The sequence below is a fragment of the Oncorhynchus gorbuscha genome, unplaced genomic scaffold, assembly GCF_021184085.1.
Source record: "Oncorhynchus gorbuscha isolate QuinsamMale2020 ecotype Even-year unplaced genomic scaffold, OgorEven_v1.0 Un_scaffold_1688, whole genome shotgun sequence".
NCBI lineage: Eukaryota > Metazoa > Chordata > Actinopteri > Salmoniformes > Salmonidae > Oncorhynchus > Oncorhynchus gorbuscha.
This window is the reverse complement of record NW_025744858.1, coordinates 35,001-50,000: the sequence shown is the minus strand read 5'-3', so window position 1 is coordinate 50,000 and position 15,000 is coordinate 35,001. Positions and strand designations below refer to the sequence as shown.

The following is a 15,000-nucleotide window of genomic DNA, read 5'->3' as shown; positions in this document are numbered from 1 at the left end:
TGTCTTCCCATATGGTCTAGCGGTTAGGATTCCTGGTTTTCACCCAGGTGGCCCGGGTTCAACTCCCGGTATGGGAAAGAATATATTTTCAGGTACCCACTTGTGTAACAACAGATGCAGCAGTTTCTCACAACACAACAATATTCCCTCAGCAACAGGAAATGTGACATGTTATGTAGATTCAAATTATACAAAGGCTTTTTAAACGTTGAATACACTTCATGGCTGCATTTCTTGCTCTGCAGTAAAATTCATGCAACAACAGGAGGATCAAATTAAGATATGCATCTGAAACAGAAAACCAAGGAACCTTGTTGTTGAGAGACGCTATGACTGTGTACACTGGTCTAGCTGTGACCTGACTTCAGCTTAGACGTGGGGCCAGTTGCGCAATGGATAACGTGTCTGACTACGGATCAGAAGATTCTAGGTTCGACTCCTGGCTGGCTCAATACTTTATTTAATTGACTGAAATCAAGCTGGGAATGATACTGTATACCTTTCAGTGCTTCTGGCTGTTCTCACTTCAAACACATTTTAGACAGATTTCATCTGGACATTCCCCAACATCTCTGAGAAAAAAAAAGATGTAGTTTTTGAATCCAACAGGCATGATGTCAACATTTAAAGATTTGTCTGTGATGTGTATTTTAAGTATGTGTCTTCCCATATGGTCTAGCGGTTAGGATTCCTGGTTTTCACCCAGGTGGCCCGGGTTCAACTCCCGGTATGGGAAAGAATATATTTTCGTTAGGTACCCACTTGTGTAACAACAGATGCAGCAGTTTCTCACAACACAACAATATTCCCTCAGCAACAGGAAATGTGACATGTTATGTAGATTCAAATTATACAAGGCTTTTTAAACGTTGAATACACTTCATGGCTGCATTTCTTGCTCTGCAGTAAAATTCATGCAACAACAGGAGGATCAAATTAAGATATGCATCTGAAACAGAAAACCAAGGAACCTTGTTGTTGACAGACGCTATGACTGTGTACACTGGTCTAGCTGTGACCTGACTTCAGCTTAGACGTGGGGCCAGTGGCGCAATGGATAACGTGTCTGACTACGGATCAGAAGATTCTAGGTTCGACTCCTGGCTGGCTCAATACTTTATTTAATTGACTGAAATCAAGCTGGGAATGATACTGTATACCTTTCAGTGCTTCTGGCTGTTCTCACTTCAAACACATTTTAGACGGATTTCATCTGGACATTCCCCAACATCTCTGAGAAAAAAAGATGTAGTTTTTGAATCCAACAGGCATAATGTCAACATTTAAAGATTTGTCTGTGATGTGTATTTTAAGTATGTGTCTTCCCATATGGTCTAGCGGTTAGGATTCCTGGTTTTCACCCAGGTGGCCCGGGTTCAACTCCCGGTATGGGAAAGAATATATTTTCTATGATACTTGTGTAACAACAGATGCAGCAGTTTTAAATCCAACAGGCATAATGTCAACATTTAAAGATTTGTCTGTGATGTGTATTTTAAGTATGTGTCTTCCCATATGGTCTAGCACCTGGTTTTCACCCAGGTGGCCCGGGTTCAACTCCCGGTATGGGAAAGAATAACTTGTCATTAGGTACGCACTTGTGTAACAACAGATGCAGCAGTTTCACACAACACAACAATATTCCCTCAGCAACAGGAAATGTGACATGTTATGTAGATTCAAATTATACAAGGCTTTTTAAACGTTGAATAAACTTCATGGCTGCATTTCTTGCTCTGCAGTAAAATTCATGCAACAACAGGAGGATCAAATTAAGATATGCATCTGAAACAGAAAACCAAGGAACCTTGTTGTTGACAGACGCTATGACTGTGTACACTGGTCTAGCTGTGACCTGACTTCAGCTTAGACGTGGGGCCAGTGGCGCAATGGATAACGTGTCTGACTACGGATCAGAAGATTCTAGGTTCGACTCCTGGCTGGCTCAATACTTTATTTAATTGACTGAAATCAAGCTGGGAATGATACTGTATACCTTTCAGTGCTTCTGGCTGTTCTCACTTTAAACACATTTTAGACAATTTCATCTGGACATTCCCCAACATCTCTGAGAAAAAAAGATGTAGCTTTTAAATCCAACAGGCATAATGTCAACATTTAAAGATTTGTCTGTGATGTGTATTTTAAGTATGTGTCTTCCCATATGGTCTAGCGGTTAGGATTCCTGGTTTTCACCCAGGTGGCCCGGGTTCAACTCCCGGTATGGGAAAGAATATCTTTTCGTTAGGTACGCACTTGTGTAACAACAGATGCAGCAGTTTCACAACACAACAATATTCCCTCAGCAACAGGAAAGAAATGTGACATGTTACATGTTATGTAGATTCAAATTATACAAGGCTTTTTAAACGTTGAATACACTTCATGGCTGCATTTCTTGCTCTGCAGTAAAATTCATGCAACAACAGGAGGATCAAATTAAGATATGCATCTGAAACAGAAAACCAAGGAACCTTGTTGTTGACAGACGCTATGACTGTGTACACTGGTCTAGCTGTGACCTGACTTCAGCTTAGACGTGGGGCCAGTGGCGCAATGGATAACGTGTCTGACTACGGATCAGAAGATTCTAGGTTCGACTCCTGGCTGGCTCAATACTTTATTTAATTGACTGAAATCAAGCTGGGAATGATACTGTATACCTTTCAGTGCTTCTGGCTGTTCTCACTTCAAACACATTTTAGACGGATTTCATCTGGACATTCCCCAACATCTCTGAGAAAAAAAGATGTAGTTTTTGAATCCAACAGGCATAATGTCAACATTTAAAGATTTGTCTGTGATGTGTATTTTAAGTATGTGTCTTCCCATATGGTCTAGCGGTTAGGATTCCTGGTTTTCACCCAGGTGGCCCGGGTTCAACTCCCGGTATGGGAAAGAATAACTTGTTCGTTAGGTACCACTTGTGTAACAACAGATGCAGCAGTTTCACACAACACAACAATATTCCCTCAGCAACAGGAAATGTGACATGTTATGTAGATTCAAATTATACAAGGCTTTTTAAACGTTAAATACACTTCATGGTTGCATTTCTTGCTCTGCAGTAAAATTCATGCAACAACAGGAGGATCAAATTAAGATATGCATCTGAAACAGAAAACCAAGGAACCTTGTTGTTGACAGACGCTATGACTGTGTACACTGGTCTAGCTGTGACCTGACTTCAGCTTAGACGTGGGGCCAGTGGCGCAATGGATAACGTGTCTGACTACGGATCAGAAGATTCTAGGTTTGACTCCTGGCTGGCTCAATACTTTATTTAATTGACTGAAATCAAGCTGGGAATGATACTGTATACCTTTCACTTCTGGCTGTTCTCACTTTAAACACATTTTAGACGGATTTCATCTGGACATTCCCCAACATCTCTGAGAAAAAAAAAAGATGTAGCTTTTAAATCCAACAGGCATAATGTCAACATTTAAAGATTTGTCTGTGATGTGTATTTTAAGTATGTGTCTTCCCATATGGTCTAGCGGTTAGGATTCCTGGTTTTCACCCAGGTGGCCCGGGTTCAACTCCCGGTATGGGAAAGAATATCTTGTCATTAGGTACGCACTTGTGTAACAACAGATGCAGCAGTTTCACACAACACAACAATATTCCCTCAGCAACAGGAAATGTGACATGTTATGTAGATTCAAATTATACAAGGCTTTTTAAACGTTGAATACACTTCATGGCTGCATTTCTTGCTCTGCAGTAAAATTCATGCAACAACAGGAGGATCAAATTAAGATATGCATCTGAAACAGAAAACCAAGGAACCTTGTTGTTGACAGACGCTATGACTGTGTACACTGGTCAGCTGTGACCTGACTTCAGCTTAGACGTGGGGCCAGTGGCGCAATGGATAACGTGTCTGACTACGGATCAGAAGATTCTAGGTTCGACTCCTGGCTGGCTCAATACTTTATTTAATTGACTGAAATCAAGCTGGGAATGATACTGTATACCTTTCAGTGCTTCTGGCTGTTCTCACTTTAAACACATTTTAGACATTTCATCTGGACATTCCCCAACATCTCTGAGAAAAAAAGATGTAGTTTTTAAATCCAACAGGCATAATGTCAACATTTAAAGATTTGTCTGTGATGTGTATTTTAAGTATGTGTCTTCCCATATGGTCTAGCGGTTAGGATTCCTGGTTTTCACCCAGGTGGCCCGGGTTCAACTCCCGGTATGGGAAAGAATATACTTTCATTAGGTACCACTTGTGTAACAACAGATGCAGCAGTTTCACACAACACAACAATATTCCCTCAGCAACAGGAAATGTGACATGTTGTAGATTCAAATTTACAAGGCTTTTTAAACGTTGAATACACTTCATGGCTGCATTTCTTGCTCTGCAGTAAAATTCATGCAACAACAGGAGGATCAAATTAAGATATGCATCTGAAACAGAAAACCAAGGAACCTTGTTGTTGACAGACGCTATGACTGTGTACACTGGTCTAGCTGTGACCTGACTTCAGCTTAGACGTGGGGCCAGTGGCGCAATGGATAACGTGTCTGACTACGGATCAGAAGATTCTAGGTTCGACTCCTGGCTGGCTCAATACTTTATTTAATTGACTGAAATCAAGCTGGGAATGATACTGTATACCTTTCAGTGCTTCTGGCTGTTCTCACTTTAAACACATTTTAGACGGATTTCATCTGGACATTCCCCAACATCTCTGAGAAAAAAAGATGTAGCTTTTAAATCCAACAGGCATAATGTCAACATTTAAAGATTTGTCTGTGATGTGTATTTTAAGTATGTGTCTTCCCATATGGTCTAGCGGTTAGGATTCGGTTTTCACCCAGGTGGCCCGGGTTCAACTCCCGGTATGGGAAAGAATAACTTGTCATTAGGTACGCACTTGTGTAACAACAGATGCAGCAGTTTCACACAACACAACAATATTCCCTCAGCAACAGGAAATGTGACATGTTATGTAGATTCAAATTATACAAGGCTTTTTTAAACGTTGAATACACTTCATGGCTGCATTTCTTGCTCTGCAGTAAAATTCATGCAACAACAGGAGGATCAAATTAAGATATGCATCTGAAACAGAAAACCAAGGAACCTTGTTGTTGACAGACGCTATGACTGTGTACACTGGTCTAGCTGTGACCTGACTTCAGCTTAGACGTGGGGCCAGTGGCGCAATGGATAACGTGTCTGACTACGGATCAGAAGATTCTAGGTTTGACTCCTGGCTGGCTCAATACTTTATTTAATTGACTGAAATCAAGCTGGGAATGATACTGTATACCTTTCAGTGCTTCTGGCTGTTCTCACTTTAACACATTTTAGACGGATTTCATCTGGACATTCCCCAACATCTCTGAGAAAAAAAGATGTAGCTTTTAAATCCAACAGGCATAATGTCAACATTTAAAGATTTGTCTGTGATGTGTATTTTAAGTATGTGTCTTCCCATATGGTCTAGCGGTTAGGATTCCTGGTTTTCACCCAGGTGGCCCGGGTTCAACTCCCGGTATGGGAAAGAATATACTTGTCATTAGGTACGCACTTGTGTAACAACAGATGCAGCAGTTTCACACAACACAACAATATTCCCTCAGCAACAGGAAATGTGACATGTTATGTAGATTCAAATTATACAAGGCTTTTTAAACGTTGAATACACTTCATGGCTGCATTTCTTGCTCTGCAGTAAAATTCATGCAACAACAGGAGGATCAAATTAAGATATGCATCTGAAACAGAAACCCAAGGAACCTTGTTGTTGAGAGACGCTATGACTGTGTACACTGGTCTAGCTGTGACCTGACTTCAGCTTAGACGTGGGGCCAGTGGCGCAATGGATAACGTGTCTGACTACGGATCAGAAGATTCTAGGTTCGACTCCTGGCTGGCTCAATACTTTATTTAATTGACTGAAATCAAGCTGGGAATGATACTGTATACCTTTCAGTGCTTCTGGCTGTTCTCACTTCAAACACATTTTAGACGGATTTCATCTGGACATTCCCCAACATCTCTGAGAAAAAAAGATGTAGCTTTTAAATCCAACAGGCATAATGTCAACATTTAAAGATTTGTCTGTGATGTGTATTTTAAGTATGTGTCTTCCCATATGGTCTAGCGGTTAGGATTCCTGGTTTTCACCCAGGTGGCCCGGGTTCAACTCCCGGTATGGGAAAGAATAACTTGTCATTAGGTACGCACTTGTGTAACAACAGATGCAGCAGTTTCACACAACACAACAATATTCCCTCAGCAACAGGAAATGTGACATGTTATGTAGATTCAAATTATACAAGGCTTTTTAAACGTTGAATACACTTCATGGCTGCATTTCTTGCTCTGCAGTAAAATTCATGCAACAACAGGAGGATCAAATTAAGATATGCATCTGAAACAGAAAACCAAGGAACCTTGTTGTTGACAGACGCCATGACTGTGTACACTGGTCTAGCTGTGACCTGACTTCAGCTTAGACGTGGGGCCAGTGGCGCAATGGATAACGTGTCTGACTACGGATCAGAAGATTCTAGTTTTGACTCCTGGCTGGCTCAATACTTTATTTAATTGACTGAAATCAAGCTGGGAATGATACTGTATACCTTTCAGTGCTTCTGGCTGTTGTCACTTCAAACACATTTTAGACGGATTTCATCTGGACATTCCCCAACATCTCTGAGAAAAAAAGATGTAGCTTTTAAATCCAACAGGCATAATGTCAACATTTAAAGATTTGTCTGTGATGTGTATTTTAAGTATGTGTCTTCCCATATGGTCTAGCGGTTAGGATTCCTGGTTTTCACCCAGGTGGCCCGGGTTCAACTCCCGGTATGGGAAAGAATAACTTGTCATTAGGTACGCACTTGTGTAACAACAGATGCAGCAGTTTCACACAACACAACAATATTCACTCAGCAACAGGAAATGTGACATGTTATGTAGATTCAAATTATACAATTATTTTTAAACGTTGAATACACTTCATGGCTGCATTTCTTGCTCTGCAGTAAAAATTCATGCAACAACAGGAGGATCAAATTAAGATATGCATCTGAAACAGAAAACCAAGGAACCTTGTTGTTGACAGACGCTATGACTGTGTACACTGGTCTAGCTGTGACCTGACTTCAGCTTAGACGTGGGGCCAGTGGCGCAATGGATAACGTGTCTGACTACGGATCAGAAGATTCTAGGTTCGACTCCTGGCTGGCTCAATACTTTGTTTAATTGACTGAAATCAAGCTGGGAATGATACTGTATACCTTTCAGTGCTTCTGGCTGTTCTCACTTTAAACACATTTTAGACATTTCATCTGGACATTCCCCAACATCTCTGAGAAAAAAGATGTAGCTTTTAAATCCAACAGGCATAATGTCAACATTTAAAGATTTGTCTGTGATGTGTATTTTAAGTATGTGTCTTCCCATATGGTCTAGCGGTTAGGATTCCTGGTTTTCACCCAGGTGGCCCGGGTTCAACTCCCGGTATGGGAAAGAATATACTTGTCATTAGGTACCCACTTGTGTAACAACAGATGCAGCAGTTTCACACAACACAACAATATTCCCTCAGCAACAGGAAATGTGACATGTTATGTAGATTCAAATTATACAAGGCTTTTTAAACGTTGAATACACTTCATGGCTGCATTTCTTGCTCTGCAGTAAAATTCATGCAACAACAGGAGGATCAAATTAAGATATGCATCTGAAACAGAAAACCAAGGAACCTTGTTGTTGACAGACGCCATGACTGTGTACACTGGTCTAGCTGTGACCTGACTTCAGCTTAGACGTGGGCCAGTGGCGAAATGGATAACGTGTCTGACTACAGATCAGAAGATTCTAGGTTTGACTCCTGGCTGGCTCAATACTTTATTTAATTGACTGAAATCAAGCTGGGAATGATACTGTATACCTTTCAGTGCTTCTGGCTGTTCTCACTTTAAACACATTTTAGACGGATTTCATCTGGACATTCCCCAACATCTCTGAGAAAAAAAAGTAGTTTTTGAATCCAACAGGCATAATGTCAACATTTAAAGATTTGTCTGTGATGTGTATTTTAAGTATGTGTCTTCCCATATGGTCTAGCGGTTAGGATTCCTGGTTTTCACCCAGGTGGCCCGGGTTCAACTCCCGGTATGGGAAAGAATATACTTGTCATTAGGTACGCACTTGTGTAACAACAGATGCAGCAGTTTCACACAACACAACAATATTCCCTCAGCAACAGGAAATGTGACATGTTATGTAGATTCAAATTATACAATTATTTTTAAACGTTGAATACACTTCATGGCTGCATTTCTTGCTCTGCAGTAAAATTCATGCAACAACAGGAGGATCAAATTAAGATATGCATCTGAAACAGAAAACCAAGGAACCTTGTTGTTGACAGACGCTATGACTGTGTACACTGGTCTAGCTGTGACCTGACTTCAGCTTAGACGTGGGGCCAGTGGCGCAATGGATAACGTGTCTGACTACGGATCAGAAGATTCTAGGTTCGACTCCTGGCTGGCTCAATACTTTGTTTGATTGACTGAAATCAAGCTGGGAATGATACTGTATACCTTTCAGTGCTTCTGGCTGTTCTCACTTTAAACACATTTTAGACGGATTTCATCTGGACATTCCCCAACATCTCTGAGAAAAAAAGATGTAGCTTTTAAATCCAACAGGCATAATGTCAACATTTAAAGATTTGTCTGTGATGTGTATTTTAAGTATGTGTCTTCCCATATGGTCTAGCGGTTAGGATTCCTGGTTTTCACCCAGGTGGCCCGGGTTCAACTCCCGGTATGGGAAAGAATAACTTGTCATTAGGTACGCACTTGTGTAACAACAGATGCAGTACTTTCACACATCACAACAATATTCCCTCATCAACAGGAAATGTGACATGTTATGTAGATTCAAATTATACAAGTTTTTTAAACGTTGAATACACTTCATGGCTGCATTTCTTGCTCTGCAGTAAAATTCATGCAACAACAGGAGGATCAAATTAAGATATGCATCTGAAACAGAAAACCAAGGAACCTTTTTGTTGACAGACGCTATGACTGTGTACACTGGTCTAGCTGTGACCTGACTTCAGTTTAGATGTGGGGCCAGTGGCGCAATGGATAACGTGTCTGACTACGGATCAGAAGATTCTAGGTTTGACTCCTGGCTGGCTCAATACTTTATTTAATTGACTGAAATCAAGCTGGGAATGATACTGTATACCTTTCAGTGCTTCTGGCTGTTCTCACTTCAAACACATTTTAGACGGATTTCATCTGGACATTCCCCAACATCTCTGAGAAAAAAGATGTAGTTTTTGAATCCAACAGGCATAATGTCAACATTTAAAGATTTGTCTGTGATGTGTATTTTAAGTATGTGTCTTCCCATATGGTCTAGCGGTTAGGATTCCTGGTTTTCACCCAGGTGGCCGGGGTTCAACTCCCGGTATGGGAAAGAATAACTTGTCATTAGGTACGCACTTGTGTAACAACAGATGCAGTACTTTCACACAACACAACAATATTCACTCAGCAACAGGAAATGTGACATGTTATGTAGATTCATATTATATAATGTTTTTTAAACGTTGAATACACTTCATGGCTGCATTTCTTGCTCTGCAGTAAAATTCATGCAACAACAGGAGGATCAAATTAACATATGCATCTGAAACAGAAAACCAAGGAACCTTGTTGTTGACAGACGCCATGACTGTGTACACTGGTCTAGCTGTGACCTGACTTCAGCTTAGACGTGGGGCCAGTGGCGCAATGGATAACGTGTCTGACTACGGATCAGAAGATTCTAGGTTCGACTCCTGGCTGGCTCAATACTTTGTTTAATTGACTGAAATCAAGCTGGGAATGATACTGTATACCTTTCAGTGCTTCTGGCTGTTCTCACTTCAAACACATTTTAGACGGATTTCATCTGGACATTCCCCAACATCTCTGAGAAAAAAAGATGTAGCTTTTAAATCCAACAGGCATGATGTCAACATTTAAAGATTTGTCTGTGATGTGTATTTTAAGTATGTGTCTTCCCATATGGTCTAGCGGTTAGGATTCCTGGTTTTCACCCAGGTGGCCCGGGTTCAACTCCCGGTATGGGAAAGAATATCTTGTCGTTAGGTACGCACTTGTGTAACAACAGATGCAGCAGTTTCTCACAACACAACAATATTCGCTCAGGAAATGTGACATGTTATGTAGATTCAAATTATACAAGGCTTTTTAAACGTTAAATACACTTCATGGTTGCATTTCTTGCTCTGCAGTAAAATTCATGCAACAACAGGAGGATCAAATTAAGATATGCATCTGAAACAGAAAACCAAGGAACCTTGTTGTTGACAGACGCTATGACTGTGTACATTTGTCTAGCTGTGACCTGACTTCAGCTTAGACGTGGTGCCAGTGAGGGTAGGCAACAACATCTCCTCCCCGCTGATCCTCAACACGGGGGCCCCACAAGGGTGCGTTCTGAGCCCTCTCCTGTACTCCCTGTTCACACGACTGCGTGGCCACGCACGCCTCCAACTCAATCATCAAGTTTGCGGACGACACAACAGTGGTAGGCTTGATTACCAACAACGATGAGACGGCCTACAGGGAGGAGGTGAGGGCCCTCGGAGTGTGGTGTCAGGAAAATAACCTCACACTCAACGTCAACAAAACTAAGGAGATGATTGTGGACTTCAGGAAACAGCAGAGGGAACACCCCCCTATCCACATCGATGGAACAGTAGTGGAGAGGGTAGCTAGTTTTAAGTTCCTCGGCATACACATCACAGACAAACTGAATTGGTCCACTCACACTGACAGCGTCGTGAAGAAGGCGCAGCAGCGCCTATTCAACCTCAGGAGGCTGAAGAAATTCGGCTTGTCACCAAAAGCACTCACAAACTTCTACAGATGCACAATCGAGAGCATCCTGGCGGGCTGTATCACCGCCTGGTACGGCAACTGCTCCGCCCTCAACCGTAAGGCTCTCCAGAGGGTAGTGAGGACTGCACAACGCATCACCGGGGGCAAACTACCTGCCCTCCAGGACACCTACACCACCCGTTGTTACAGGAAGGCCATAAAGATCATCAAGGACATCAACCACCCGAACCACTGCCTGTTCACCCCGCTATCATCCAGAAGGCGAGGTCAGTACAGGTGCATCAAAGCTGGGACCGAGAGACTGAAAAACAGCTTCTATCTCAAGGCCATCAGACTGTTAAACAGCCACCACTAACATTGAGTGGCTGCTGCCAACACACTGTCATTGACACTGACCCAACTCCAGCCATTTTAATAATGGGAATTGATGGGAAATGATGTAAATATATCACTAGCCACTTTAAACAATGCTACCTTATATAATGTTACTTACCCTACATTATTCATCTCATATGCATATGTATATACTGTACTCTACATCATCGACTGCATCCTTATGTAACACATGTATCACTAGCCACTTTAACTATGCCACTTTGTTTACTTTGTCTACACACTCATCTCATATGTATATACTGTACTCGATACCATCTACTGTATGCTGCTCTGTACCATCACTCATTCATATATCCTTATGTACATGTTCCTTATCCCCTTACACTGTGTATAAGACAGTAGTTTTGGAATTGTTAGTTAGATTACTTGTTGGTTATCACTGCATTGTCGGAACTAGAAGCACAAGCATTTCGCTACACTCGCATTAACATCTGCTAACCATGTGTATGTGACAAATAAAATTTGATTTGATTTGATTTGAATGGATAACGTGTCTGACTACGGATCAGAAGATTCTAGGTTCGACTCCTGGCTGGCTCAATACTTTGTTTAATTGACTGAAATCAAGCAGGGAATGATACTGTATTAAAAAAGATGTAGCTTTTAAATCAAACAGGCATAATGTCAACATTTAAAGATTTGTCTGTGATGTGTATTTTAAGTATGTGTCTTCCCATATGGTCTAGCGGTTAGGATTCCTTGTTTTCACCCAGGTGGCCCGGGTTCAACTCCCGGTATGGGAAAGAATATCTTGTCATTAGGTACCCACTTGTGTAACAACAGATGCAGCAGTTTCTCACAACACAACAATATTCCCTCAGCAACAGGAAATGTGACATGTCATGTAGATTCAAATTATACAATTATTTTTAAACGTTGAATACACTTCATGGCTGCATTTCTTGCTCTGCAGTAAAATTCATGCAACAACAGGAGGATCAAATTAAGATATGCATCTGAAACAGAAAACCAAGGAACCTTGTTGTTGACAGACGCTATGACTGTGTACACTGGTCTAGCTGTGACCTGACTTCAGCTTAGACGTGGGGCCAGTGGCGCAATGGATAACGTGTCTGACTACGGATCAGAAGATTCTAGGTTCGACTCCTGGCTGGCTCAATACTTTGTTTAATTGACTGAAATCAAGCTGGGAATGATACTGTATACCTTTCAGTGCTTCTGGCTGTTCTCACTTCAAACACATTTTAGACGGATTTCATCTGGACATTCCCCAACATCTCTGAGAAAAAAAGATGTAGCTTTTAAATCCAACAGGCATAATGTCAACATTTAAAGATTTGTCTGTGATGTGTATTTTAAGTATGTGTCTTCCCATATGGTCTAGCGGTTAGGATTCCTGGTTTTCACCCAGGTGGCCCGGGTTCAACTCCCGGTATGGGAAAGAATATATTTTCGTTAGGTACCACTTGTGTAACAACAGATGCAGCAGTTTCACACAACACAACAATATTCCCTCAGCAACAGGAAATGTGACATGTTATGTAGATTCAAATTATACAAGGCTTTTTAAACGTTGAATACACTTCATGGCTGCATTTCTTGCTCTGCAGTAAAATTCATGCAACAACAGGAGGATCAAATTAAGATATGCATCTGAAACAGAAAACCAAGGAACCTTGTTGTTGACAGACGCTATGACTGTGTACACTGGTCTAGCTGTGACCTGACTTCAGCTTAGACGTGGGGCCAGTGGCGCAATGGATAACGTGTCTGACTACGGATCAGAAGATTCTAGGTTCGACTCCTGGCTGGCTCAATACTTTGTTTAATTGACTGAAATCAAGCTGGGAATGATACTGTATACCTTTCAGTGCTTCTGGCTGTTCTCACTTCAAACACATTTTAGACGGATTTCATCTGGACATTCCCCAACATCTCTGAGAAAAAAAGATGTAGTTTTTGAATCCAACAGGCATAATGTCAACATTTAAAGATTTGTCTGTGATGTGTATTTTAAGTATGTGTCTTCCCATATGGTCTAGCGGTTAGGATTCCTGGTTTTCACCCAGGTGGCCTGGGTTCAACTCCCGGTATGGGAAAGAATATCTTGTCATTAGGTACCCACTTGTGTAACAACAGATGCAGCAGTTTCACACAACACAACAATATTCCCTCAGCAACAGGAAATGTGACATGTTATGTAGATTCAAATTATATAAGGTTTTTTAAACGTTGAATACACTTCATGGCTGCATTTCTTGCTCTGCGTAAAATTCATGCAACAACAGGAGGATCAAATTAAGATATGCATCTGAAACAGAAAACCAAGGAACCTTGTTGTTGACAGACGCTATGACTGTGTACACTGGTCTAGCTGTGACCTGACTTCAGCTTAGACGTGGGGCCAGTGGCGCAATGGATAACGTGTCTGACTACGGATCAGAAGATTCTAGGTTCGACTCCTGGCTGGCTCAATACTTTATTTAATTGACTGAAATCAAGCTGGGAATGATACTGTATAACTTTCAGTGCTTCTGGCTGTTCTCACTTCAAACACATTTTAGACGGATTTCATCTGGACATTCCCCAACATCTCTGAGAAAAAAGATGTAGTTTTTGAATCCAACAGGCATAATGTCAACATTTAAAGATTTGTCTGTGATGTGTATTTTAAGTATGTGTCTTCCCATATGGTCTAAGAGTTAGGATTCCTGGTTTTCACCCAGGTGGCCTGGGTTCAACTCCCGGTATGGGAAAGAATATTTCATTAGGTACCCACTTGTGTAACAACAGATGCAGCAGTTTCACACAACACAACAATATTCCCTCAGCAACAGGAAATGTGACATGTTATGTAGATTCAAATTATATACGTTTTTTAAACGTTGAATACGGCTGCATGGATAAAATTCATGCAACAACAGGGGATCAAAAGATTGCATCTTCAACTCCAAGGAACCTTGTCTCAATACTTTGTTTAATTGACCTGAAATCAGACGTGGCAGGGAATGGATAACTGTCTGACTAAATCAGAAGATTCTAGGTTTTAAATCAAACTGGCTAATGTTTAATTTGAAATCAAGCTGGGAATGATACTGTATTTTAAGTATGTTTCTTCCCAAGCGGTAAGATTCTTTTAAATCAAACAGGCATAATGTCAACATTTAAAGATTTGACTGTGATTTATTTTAAGTATGTTTCTTCCCAGGTCTAGGCCTGGTTTTCACCCAGGTGGCCAGGTTTCAACCCCGGTATGAGAAAGAATATATTGTCGTTAGGTACCCACTTGTGCAACAACAGATGCAGCAGTTTCTCACAACACAACAATATTCCCTCAGCAACAGGAAATGTGACTTGTTATGTAGATTCAAATTATACAAAGCTTTTTAAACGTTGAATACACTTCATGGCTGCATTTCTTGCTCTGCAGTAAAATTCATGCAACAACAGGAGGATCAAATTAAGATATGCATCTGAAACAGAAAACCAAGGAACCTTGTTGTTGACAGACGCTATGACTGTGTACACTGGTCTAGCTGTGACCTGACTTTAGCTTAGACGTGGGGCCAGTGGCGCAATGGATAACGTGTCTGACTACGGATCAGAAGATTCTAGGTTCGACTCCTGGCTGGCTCAATACTTTATTTAATTGACTGAAATCAAGCTGGGAATGATACTGTATAACTTTCAGTGCTTCTGGCTGTTCTCACTTCAAACACATTTTAGACGGATTTC

At 41.1% G+C, this 15,000-nt stretch overlaps 29 non-coding genes across 29 annotated transcripts; all 29 read left to right on the top strand.

The window, feature by feature from the left end:
- Nucleotides 1-5: 5 nt before the first annotated feature.
- trnae-uuc lies at nt 6-77 on the top strand. Its single transcript has one exon. It is a non-coding gene; the product is annotated as a tRNA-Glu (tRNA).
- A 587-nt stretch (nt 78-664) lies between these two features.
- On the top strand, nt 665-736 carry trnae-uuc. Its single transcript has one exon. It is a non-coding gene; the product is annotated as a tRNA-Glu (tRNA).
- A 303-nt stretch (nt 737-1,039) lies between these two features.
- trnar-acg lies at nt 1,040-1,112 on the top strand. The gene has a single exon. It is a non-coding gene; the product is annotated as a tRNA-Arg (tRNA).
- A 211-nt stretch (nt 1,113-1,323) lies between these two features.
- Nucleotides 1,324-1,395, top strand: trnae-uuc. The gene has a single exon. It is a non-coding gene; the product is annotated as a tRNA-Glu (tRNA).
- Nucleotides 1,396-1,875: 480 nt separating this feature from the next.
- trnar-acg lies at nt 1,876-1,948 on the top strand. Its single transcript has one exon. It is a non-coding gene; the product is annotated as a tRNA-Arg (tRNA).
- Nucleotides 1,949-2,158: 210 nt separating this feature from the next.
- On the top strand, nt 2,159-2,230 carry trnae-uuc. The gene has a single exon. It is a non-coding gene; the product is annotated as a tRNA-Glu (tRNA).
- Nucleotides 2,231-2,542: 312 nt separating this feature from the next.
- trnar-acg lies at nt 2,543-2,615 on the top strand. Its single transcript has one exon. It is a non-coding gene; the product is annotated as a tRNA-Arg (tRNA).
- Nucleotides 2,616-2,826: 211 nt separating this feature from the next.
- Nucleotides 2,827-2,898, top strand: trnae-uuc. Its single transcript has one exon. It is a non-coding gene; the product is annotated as a tRNA-Glu (tRNA).
- Nucleotides 2,899-3,485: 587 nt separating this feature from the next.
- Nucleotides 3,486-3,557, top strand: trnae-uuc. Its single transcript has one exon. It is a non-coding gene; the product is annotated as a tRNA-Glu (tRNA).
- A 302-nt stretch (nt 3,558-3,859) lies between these two features.
- trnar-acg lies at nt 3,860-3,932 on the top strand. Its single transcript has one exon. It is a non-coding gene; the product is annotated as a tRNA-Arg (tRNA).
- A 209-nt stretch (nt 3,933-4,141) lies between these two features.
- Nucleotides 4,142-4,213, top strand: trnae-uuc. The gene has a single exon. It is a non-coding gene; the product is annotated as a tRNA-Glu (tRNA).
- Nucleotides 4,214-4,512: 299 nt separating this feature from the next.
- trnar-acg lies at nt 4,513-4,585 on the top strand. The gene has a single exon. It is a non-coding gene; the product is annotated as a tRNA-Arg (tRNA).
- An 868-nt stretch (nt 4,586-5,453) lies between these two features.
- Nucleotides 5,454-5,525, top strand: trnae-uuc. The gene has a single exon. It is a non-coding gene; the product is annotated as a tRNA-Glu (tRNA).
- Nucleotides 5,526-5,829: 304 nt separating this feature from the next.
- On the top strand, nt 5,830-5,902 carry trnar-acg. Its single transcript has one exon. It is a non-coding gene; the product is annotated as a tRNA-Arg (tRNA).
- Nucleotides 5,903-6,113: 211 nt separating this feature from the next.
- On the top strand, nt 6,114-6,185 carry trnae-uuc. Its single transcript has one exon. It is a non-coding gene; the product is annotated as a tRNA-Glu (tRNA).
- Nucleotides 6,186-6,772: 587 nt separating this feature from the next.
- trnae-uuc lies at nt 6,773-6,844 on the top strand. Its single transcript has one exon. It is a non-coding gene; the product is annotated as a tRNA-Glu (tRNA).
- Nucleotides 6,845-7,148: 304 nt separating this feature from the next.
- Nucleotides 7,149-7,221, top strand: trnar-acg. The gene has a single exon. It is a non-coding gene; the product is annotated as a tRNA-Arg (tRNA).
- A 208-nt stretch (nt 7,222-7,429) lies between these two features.
- On the top strand, nt 7,430-7,501 carry trnae-uuc. Its single transcript has one exon. It is a non-coding gene; the product is annotated as a tRNA-Glu (tRNA).
- Nucleotides 7,502-7,804: 303 nt separating this feature from the next.
- trnac-aca lies at nt 7,805-7,877 on the top strand. The gene has a single exon. It is a non-coding gene; the product is annotated as a tRNA-Cys (tRNA).
- A 209-nt stretch (nt 7,878-8,086) lies between these two features.
- Nucleotides 8,087-8,158, top strand: trnae-uuc. The gene has a single exon. It is a non-coding gene; the product is annotated as a tRNA-Glu (tRNA).
- A 304-nt stretch (nt 8,159-8,462) lies between these two features.
- trnar-acg lies at nt 8,463-8,535 on the top strand. The gene has a single exon. It is a non-coding gene; the product is annotated as a tRNA-Arg (tRNA).
- A 211-nt stretch (nt 8,536-8,746) lies between these two features.
- Nucleotides 8,747-8,818, top strand: trnae-uuc. The gene has a single exon. It is a non-coding gene; the product is annotated as a tRNA-Glu (tRNA).
- Nucleotides 8,819-9,778: 960 nt separating this feature from the next.
- trnar-acg lies at nt 9,779-9,851 on the top strand. Its single transcript has one exon. It is a non-coding gene; the product is annotated as a tRNA-Arg (tRNA).
- A 211-nt stretch (nt 9,852-10,062) lies between these two features.
- Nucleotides 10,063-10,134, top strand: trnae-uuc. The gene has a single exon. It is a non-coding gene; the product is annotated as a tRNA-Glu (tRNA).
- A 2,216-nt stretch (nt 10,135-12,350) lies between these two features.
- Nucleotides 12,351-12,423, top strand: trnar-acg. The gene has a single exon. It is a non-coding gene; the product is annotated as a tRNA-Arg (tRNA).
- A 211-nt stretch (nt 12,424-12,634) lies between these two features.
- trnae-uuc lies at nt 12,635-12,706 on the top strand. The gene has a single exon. It is a non-coding gene; the product is annotated as a tRNA-Glu (tRNA).
- A 302-nt stretch (nt 12,707-13,008) lies between these two features.
- On the top strand, nt 13,009-13,081 carry trnar-acg. Its single transcript has one exon. It is a non-coding gene; the product is annotated as a tRNA-Arg (tRNA).
- A 585-nt stretch (nt 13,082-13,666) lies between these two features.
- Nucleotides 13,667-13,739, top strand: trnar-acg. The gene has a single exon. It is a non-coding gene; the product is annotated as a tRNA-Arg (tRNA).
- Nucleotides 13,740-14,828: 1,089 nt separating this feature from the next.
- Nucleotides 14,829-14,901, top strand: trnar-acg. Its single transcript has one exon. It is a non-coding gene; the product is annotated as a tRNA-Arg (tRNA).
- The last annotated feature ends 99 nt before the right edge of the window (nt 14,902-15,000 follow it).